Consider the following 9,066-nt stretch of genomic DNA (forward strand, 5'->3'; position numbering starts at 1 on the left):
TTGGTTGTGACAAATTTTTAATACCCTTTTTGTGGATCAAAATAAAAAATACTGCTAACATTTTTTTTCTATCATTAGACTTTGAGTTTTTTTCTTTCAAACAAAATCAAATTGAAATTAATAAGGAACATATCTTTGATATGAGAGCAAAACCAATTCTTCTGAATTTTATCACTTTTTATTCTTTATTCTTGAATTTGTCAACGCAACATGTAGACGATTTCTATTCATAAATCATTTTATAATAACTTCAATTACGCAAACGATTAACACATACAAGAACATATATATGATCTCGTTCCAATAATATCATGTTGATAATTCACATGGAAATATTCCTGACTCATTTTTCATAATTCTCATATTACTTTACAAGTTATATAATGTAATTAACATTTTAAGATATAATTATCAGATTTTCTTGAATACTATAACTGCATGTGGGAAATGAAAGGTGAATAAGTACTCCTTTTTAGGTCGAAATAAAGTCAGCATCCTTTTGGAATTTGTTAAATACTTCTAAAGGGGAGGAAGATATTATATGTACCGCTATATTTCTTCTGAAATAAGGTGCTCATTACCGAGACGTTTTCTTAATTAGAAAGTTCATAAATACGACTCATTACCGTGACATTTAAAGACTATCCATACAGTATATATATATAAGAACAAGATAGGCTAAGACTCTTTTTTGACCCCCGGTTCGAGGTGTCTTTTAGAATGATGCAACAGTTTATCAGTTAAAAACCTGTTGTCACCCCTGCCACAAAATGAGTACTGGTTCTAAGTTATGGGAGATATAGAGGTCACAGGAATGTCAGAACATATGTCAATTTCCGAATTCCTTCATTTTTATGTAAATTTTCATCGATTTTACAGCACATTTTGGTTCAGAAAACATAGAGCACAAGCTTGCCTATCTACCAAATTTATATATTTCATACACTAGTATCAGATGCATCTTATGTATAAAAATCTCAGATAGGCAAGCTTGTGCTCTATGTTTCCCGAAGTGAAATGTATCTCAAATTTGACGAAGTTTGACCAGAATTGAGGAAATTCGGGAAAATGTCTTATTTTTGCACCCTCTTGTGGCCTCCGTGTAAGCTTTGAATCAAAGTGAGTGCTGGTTTTAAAATAAGCATCATTTTAAGTTCTTAACTACAAACTATAACAATTTTAACTGTGTTCTGATTTTTATATCAAATAAGGGGCCAGATTGGGCCGTTACCAAACCTTGTCCTTTATGTCAATAAATAGTTTATGCATGTTGACCAGGACACGTGTATTTGTTTATATTTACTTTGATGTTGTCTTTTGATAGGTATTTTTAGTTCATGCATGCGCACTTGATCTTTATGCATATTAGCTAGTCGGCGCATGCGCATTCATTGTCCATTATGTAAACATCCACAATATTTTTACTGTCTGTAAAGGAGTGTTTAATGTGCTTATGCAATATCTATAACGACTTTCCATCGACCCCATAAAGGTTATAACAACGCCAAGGATACGTAGTACATATTTCCAAAGGTAATTGTTGTACATATACCCCCCTTTTCGTGATTTATCGATAGCATCGGTTCTACGGCCCATTCTGTGCAAATGGCGCGCAGTGACGCTAAAGGCTAAACAGACATTGTTTCGGGATTCTTCAGTGCGAGGCATCAACTGGACATAATGTGTTTATTTATCTCGCCACTCAAACATATGACTAATCGTGGTTACGTGTGAATGAATTTCCTCATCCAATCGTTTCTTGTTTACTTTGACGATGTCAACCTTGATAGTGGGAGACTCGCATGTGAAAAGACTGAAGTCATTTTTACTCTTAGACACAGACCGTCCAGCTGATTCTGTTTTTGATATATCTGGATTGAAGGAAGTGAACTATTTTGGAATAAGCGGTGGACTTGTAAACAATAATCGCCATTTGTCTTTAATTGTATCTGCAGTTAGGCGATATAAACCACAACACCTTATTTTGTTTTTATCGGGGGTAATGACTTAGATTCATGTGACCTAGATTATAGTGTGGATTGTACAGTGGCTAAACTGACTTCATTTTTAACGCGTTTTAAACGAGGATTTCGTCTAATATAAGTCACTGTGCTAAGTTTCATTCCAAGATATTCGCTTAGAAATATAGACAATTTCTCATATATATAACCAGCGGGTCAAAGAGTCTAACCTTCATCTTAAAGACTGTTGTACTAGCCACGGTCTAGTGTTCAGGACTGGGTTGCTCAAAACCTTGGTAAGCGCTAACCGCTGGTTAAATCTCTTATCCAGCAGTTAATTAACTTTTAACCACTGGTTAAATTCTGTTGCTCAGAATTTATCCGCTGGTTAACTTTGCTATCCAGTGGTTAAATATTGGCCAAAGTTAACCATTCCCCAGAGGTGGGTTAAGTCTCTTATCCAGTGGATAATCATGGCTACCTTGTTATTTTTTTATTTTTTTTTATTTTTTATTATTTTTTTTTTTTTGTAAATTTTGGAGGAGAACAAAAGAAACAGTCATATATGCATTGTAATCATGAATTTAATGTTGAGAAGTACTAACAAAGACACAGTCTTTATAAGTCAAGTAGAAATGGCTTTGCAGGAATATGGAAGAAAGGATGTCAACACTATGTGAGAAATGATAAGATTTCATGTCTTAAGCATCAGGAATGTTTCGAATGGTTTTGGCTAAAATTGTTGGTGTTGAAAAGAATTTCATGAAGAGGCAATCCCCTGCTGATAAAAAAAAATGATGATAAAGATATGTATGTAAAAATGAATAAAAGTGTTTGTCATTTGTATATAGGCTTAATAACGGATACAAGTGAAGTGGTATATTAGTTTGGTAGACAAACATAAATTATTAAAATACATTAAAAATAAATTAGGAATTGACCCTCCACACCCCCTATCTCTTCAAATGTCTTGCTTTTTTATCTAATCATTATTTACAATATTAATTATCATTTGCTTAATAATGATTTTTTCATTGGCCCCATTTTGTTAAGCGATGCTTTTTGCCTTCTGCATTAAATAAAGAGTGAACTATTTCCCTCTGATTTTGCATTCATTTTGACTAGGTCCCTCTATGATTATAAATAAATAAAATATAATTATAAAACATTATTTGCACATTTGATATTTATAGATATCTATATATAGTCCTTTATTTTCTTTTATTAAAAAATGTTTATAAATGCACTTTTGGTACAAAGTGGTTTTACTATGAATTCACTTCAGAGTGGTTGAAATACCATAGTTCAATAAGGGAATTTCTACCCATTGTTATTGCATTAGAGATATGGGCCCCCCTTTTGGAAAACTGTACTGTGGTTTTACATTCAGACAATATAGCCGTGGTGCATGTTATAAACAAAAATACTTCAAGAGACCCCCGCCTTATATAATTAATGAGACGTCTTATGATCCTCTCATTGAAACACAATATTCATTTTCAGGCCAAACACATTCCAGGAATATCTAATACAGCTGCTGACTTACTTTCTCGCTTGCAGGTGAAAGAATTCCGAGCCTGCTTCCTACATATGGACAGCAGGCCAACTCCAGTTCCGGCAGCATTAGTGACAAATTGACCCAAACAGCTGACATTTTAGTTTGAAATTCTTTATCACCGTCAACTCTATCTGCTTTTTCAGCCTTTTCAACTTACAAATGTTTCATTGAACAGTGGTTTGGGAACCAAGCTTCTCCACTACCACCTTGATTCCAACACCTATCAGGGTTTATTGCACAGTGCTATCAGAAAGGATTTGCCGCATCCACAACTTCCACACTAATTTCCTCATTAAGTTTCATCTTCCAGCTTGGAAACTGCACAGATATAACACAGCATTTCATCATTCGTAAAATGCTCCAAGGATTCCGTAAATCTAAACCGACATCCGACCATGGCTTCCAATAACCCCAACAGTTTTGAGAAAACTTATCCATGCTTTGAAATTTACCACTACATCCGATTTCACAAAATCACTCTTACGTGCCATGTTTACTCTAGCGTTTTGTGCCTTTTTACGAGTCTGAGAAATAACCAAAACAAACAATACAACTCAACATTTCCTTCTTTTTGGAAATGTGTCTATAGGATGCGACAGTCCACTTAACAGGTTCATAGACATAAATATACCTCACTTCAAACATTCAAAGGCAAACACAACTACACTACACTTGCAACAAAATACCGAGGACCCATTAGTATGCCCGTACCAAGCTCTACTGCATTACCTCAATCTCAAAAAGCATTCTTCACAGTCAGAGCCTTTGTTCTCATTTATGGACGGTTTACCCATCTCTCGTCACTACTTCACACAGCAGTTGCGTTCGGCCTTAGCTTTTTGTAACCTAGACTTACAAAATTACAACACGCATAGCTTTCGAATTGGTGCTGCCACCACAGCTGCCTCACTTGGGTTCTTCAAAGTATGGGCAGATGGAACTCGTGTGCCTATAAAAAGTACATCAGAATCCCAACACTAAAATTTTAGGTGACTCAAGTGTTTCCATTTGGATTGTGAAGACAGGGGCTTCATATCCACTACAATAGCAACCATGTAGACAGGGGCTACTGCTTGGCTCTAAGTAGTTAAACATTCTTGTAAGAACATGTTCTGTATTTTCTTTTGTTGTATTGTTTCATATCAATAGTATTTTTCTGTGTGCTTAGCGATAAATAGCATATTTTGTACACAACCACTTATTTTCCCTTTGTACATATGCATTGTATATGATGTTGAATATGATAGCCTATAGGATAAAGCAGTTAGAGAACTGATAGATATAGCCTACCTTCTTAAGGTGACAGATGAACAACCCATATCACTGCTTTGTTTAGCACATACTTTATATCTAGTCCTTCCAATGGCCAAAACTTTTTTGCACAATATTTTTTCATAGTCAGTACATTTCCCAGGATACAACTGGCTGATAGTTTTGTAATGTTTTTGTATGTATATATATATGTTTTTGATTTATTTTCAATTATTGGAGGAGTGTTGTATTTTTTACCTGTCGCAACACATCACATGTTCTTGATTATGGTATAATATTCTTTTGCAACGTTTTATATGGTATTATGTTTTCTGCAGCTCTTATGCTTTGTGCTCCTAAATAAATGACCATTTTCATTCTTTATATGGGAGCTGAGTCATCTTACTTATATGGAATATGGGCAGGTATATATATATATATATATATATATATATATATATATATATATATATATATATATATATATATATATATATATATATATATATATATAATATCACACCTTTACTGTTTTACAAATTAAATTGGGCTCTCCTTTATAATTGGCGGATTGCTGATTTTAATTGACAGAAAAATTAGCCAACAATCAGAATGCTCCGTTTATATGCACTTTCTGCAGCTAAGAACGAGCCGCCATCTTTCCCGACAGAAGCGAATAATCGACATTTTATCGGAAAGTTTATGAGCGCTCAGTTATGATGAAAAGTTATTGTTTTGATGTTTAAAAAAATGAGTTAAAACAAGTGTGTGTTCGAAAGTAATTTGTTGATACTTTTATGTTTACGGCCATTGAACGATTAAAACAATATTTTTTAATGGTTGAAGATCGATAAGGAATATGAATTACTGCTGAACAGAGTTAGAGCCTAGTTAGGCCTTTAGATATGCATACCTGGCCTCTGTATGCTTGACTTCAGATAGAAACATGACGATTAGACTATAGTTCAATACTTTTAAAATTCTTATGAGCGAATCAAGGTAACCTGTCCCTCATTTGGATAATATATATGACTATCCTAATTTTGTCAAGAGCCTACCATGTATTACATGGACAGTGTAACTGTTTTCTAGGAATCAGGTGCACTTGTGTTATTTTGTAATATTAAAGCTTTTTATCTACAAAACCAAAGAATATTGACAAACATTATGCATTTACTTACTTATTTTATTGTTATTTTATTATTTTTTTAAATAGCAACATTACATATGCTATTAAAGAAGTTCGCTCCTGAGCTTTTAGGCAGTTTTTTTGTCTTGACCTATATTTAAAAAATTCTGCATAAATATTTATTTCTTACAACAAATTTGGGTTCCACAATGCCAGTTAAACTATGTTCAATTAAATTCCATACTAAAAGCATTAAATGAGGAATTAAATTTTGTAGCGGAAGGTTTTTTTAAGAATAAAATGATCATTTTTTTTCTTTCGAAGTATATTTTTCCATGCAGCCTGAAGACAGAGTTATGCCGTGAACTGTTTTATGCTGGTCTTTACTTATATATTGAATAAACTGTAGTGAATTCTATCAACATACTTGACAAATGTAGCAAATATATTGTGAAAATCTAGAATTTTTTCCCCCTAAAATCTTATTTAAAATTCATATTTTAGTAATAATAAAAAATTATCATCACAGACCCCCACTTTCAATTTTAATTTCTGAAGATATAAGATATTTTAACCATTCTCCTTAAATTCAGTAAAATATCATTACTTTCAAATCATTTTATTGCTTGTTAAATTTTTAATGCCAGAAAACTGACATTCTTGAGTGCAGAAAGTAAATAATTGGCCATCTTTTGTTGTCACAAATTTTAATGTGTTTATTCAAGATGAAATACCATTTTGCTTTTTCCAATAATTTATTTCAATAAAAAATAATGGGTTGGGGGGGGGGGGTTGAAAAGTTGATTTTTGTGTTAGACGTAATTACAGTACAAAAAGGTCATACTTAATGCTCTGTAGCGCCTAAAGAAGCTCACTGACCCTCATTTTTTGTTTTGATTTTTAATTAAGCTATATGTGTAGATTCTAAAAGTATACCTGATAAAAAAAAATATCATTACTTTTGAAAGCAGGATCCTACCACCTTAAAATAATTGTTATATCTTTCTTTATAGAACATTGTTACATTGGTAAGTGTAGAATATTTTCAGATACATCAATTCCGATATTTTACCTATTAATAACATTTGTTGACGTAGAGTTTTTTTTTTTTTTTTAAATAAACTCTGATCCAATACCTGCAGTAAGATAGGAATAGCCGCAATTAGAAACCCTCTACAAAAAGAGGATCAAATCCTTTGTAAAAACTGCACCTAAGCAGAAACTTTTCATGGACACGTTTTGTTATGAAGGTACATGAACATGCAGTCAAATGTATGCACTGGAAGAAACGTGGTATGTTCATGAGGATATGTTAAGGCTACACCCAGATACTCTACATGCCTATATAATATGACATCATAGTAAGCTGTGTGACGTGAACTTTAGAGATAATGATTTCTTCATATCTGCATTTAAAGTTTAATTTCAGGTCCAAGAAATAATTTAAATCATTCAAAAACATAATATAAACTATATCTTGTCGTTTTGGGTGGTATAAATAGCTAAGTATTTATCGCCGGGGTTTAATACCAAACCCATGACGTCATAACTATTGATCAAATATTAGCCGAGTGAAACTTAACGTGACGAGAATTAATGGAAACAAATATATGAAATGGGTGTTTTAAAGCATATACCGTGAATGTCATGTGTGATTCAGAAGGAATTAAAGATTAAGAATCAGGTACGCTAATTTATTTTTATCATGTTTTTTTTTTTTTTTTTTAAATGAACACAGACAGTGTTTTGAAATCCAGATCACCCTTTCCTCTGTCGTTCTATAACAACAAAAATGCAAAAGTTCAACATCACGCCGCATACTTTGAAACATAATTTTTGTTTGTATCAAAAGCTTGTATTTTATAATACTTGGAAAATGCTGCTAGAATCGTGTGGTTAACATGAATTGATGACAATTCCTTGATCGTATGTACAAAATGTAAAAATTTTGGTAAGGTTTCATGCGAAACTTTTGAATAATTTTTACTATTTCGGGAGAGTAGGATTCTAGCAGCACTTTTCCTGACCCAGTGATGTTTTTACATAATTATTTTCACAAAAAGAAATTAATTATCCCGGGGGTAGTGTTGAACTCTTCACGTTTTCGTTAAGGCAAATTTTCTATTTATAGATGTCACGTGATGACGTCGTAGTGGAGTGCTTCTTTTAGCCTAGGACTCAATGACGTCTATACAATGGATAATAATAGTAAATGTTTTATCTATGGCTTTTCCAATTCATCACTGTTAAATTTTACGAAAAAAGTCTAAATTCGCCGAAAAATGATCTGGGTACTGCCTTGACATACCTGCGATCGGCAGATCACACTCACATGAGATCAACAGATGAAGCTCTAAGCAACAGAAAAAAATGAGTCAAACATTTATAGAAAAAAATGACCAACATATTCCTGGTAATTGTCATATGTTTACTGTAGATTCCTAAATACGAGGGTTGTCCAAAAGGTTCGTGGACAAATGCTTAATTTTCTTTATAAAGTCCTCAATGGCAAACATGTACGATAATATCTTAATATAGACCATGACTGAGTAAATGTACAAAAAATTAAAACAATGCACACTATTTACTGAACATTATAGGTGTAAATACTTTGTATATGCAAGTCGCACGGGCCAGTCTGACGTAACGCTTATTTCATGATAACGTCAGAAATATGAATTTTGAATTTTTATCGCATGTTCATAGACGCACGCTATTTTTCTTTATTATGCCACATTGCCAAATGTGTGCAATAATATTTATGTATAGATTATGATTAATTTAAATTTTAAAATTGAAAACAATGCACAATAATTTACGAGCGTCATCAATATTAACACTTCGTAAACACAAGATGCACAGCCCACCCCGACGGCGCTATATTTATAACGTCATGAATAGGAATATATCCTATTTTCATCAGCAGTGGTTTTCCACTTCTTGTAGTGTCTCCGAAATTTTATACACCGTTGAAAAATCGTATACACCAATTACAAATCACTAGACTAAATATTTTCCAATAAATTTATGTTGTTTGAATAAATATTTTGTTTTTGACGACGTTTCAACCATATTAACCTTAATTGAATGATTGGACGCTGTTCCGTTCGGATGGCCGACGTCGCTTTTTCTGTCAATTTTTGAAACATACTTCTCGCTTTTTTCAC

At 32.9% G+C, this 9,066-nt stretch overlaps 1 long non-coding RNA gene across 1 annotated transcript; it reads left to right on the forward strand.

The window, feature by feature from the left end:
• The first annotated feature begins 1,350 nt into the window (after positions 1 to 1,350).
• LOC133188964 (uncharacterized) lies at positions 1,351 to 5,154 on the forward strand. The gene is made up of 2 exons (XR_009721358.1): positions 1,351 to 1,533; positions 3,522 to 5,154. It is a non-coding gene; the product is annotated as an uncharacterized LOC133188964 (long non-coding RNA).
• Positions 5,155 to 9,066: the final 3,912 nt, after the last annotated feature.

Source organism: Saccostrea echinata, unplaced genomic scaffold, assembly GCF_033153115.1.
Source record: "Saccostrea echinata isolate AGI-Se365-2 ecotype Australia unplaced genomic scaffold, CSIRO_AGI_Sech_v1 ptg000016l, whole genome shotgun sequence".
Classification (NCBI taxonomy): Eukaryota; Metazoa; Mollusca; class Bivalvia; order Ostreida; family Ostreidae; genus Saccostrea; species Saccostrea echinata.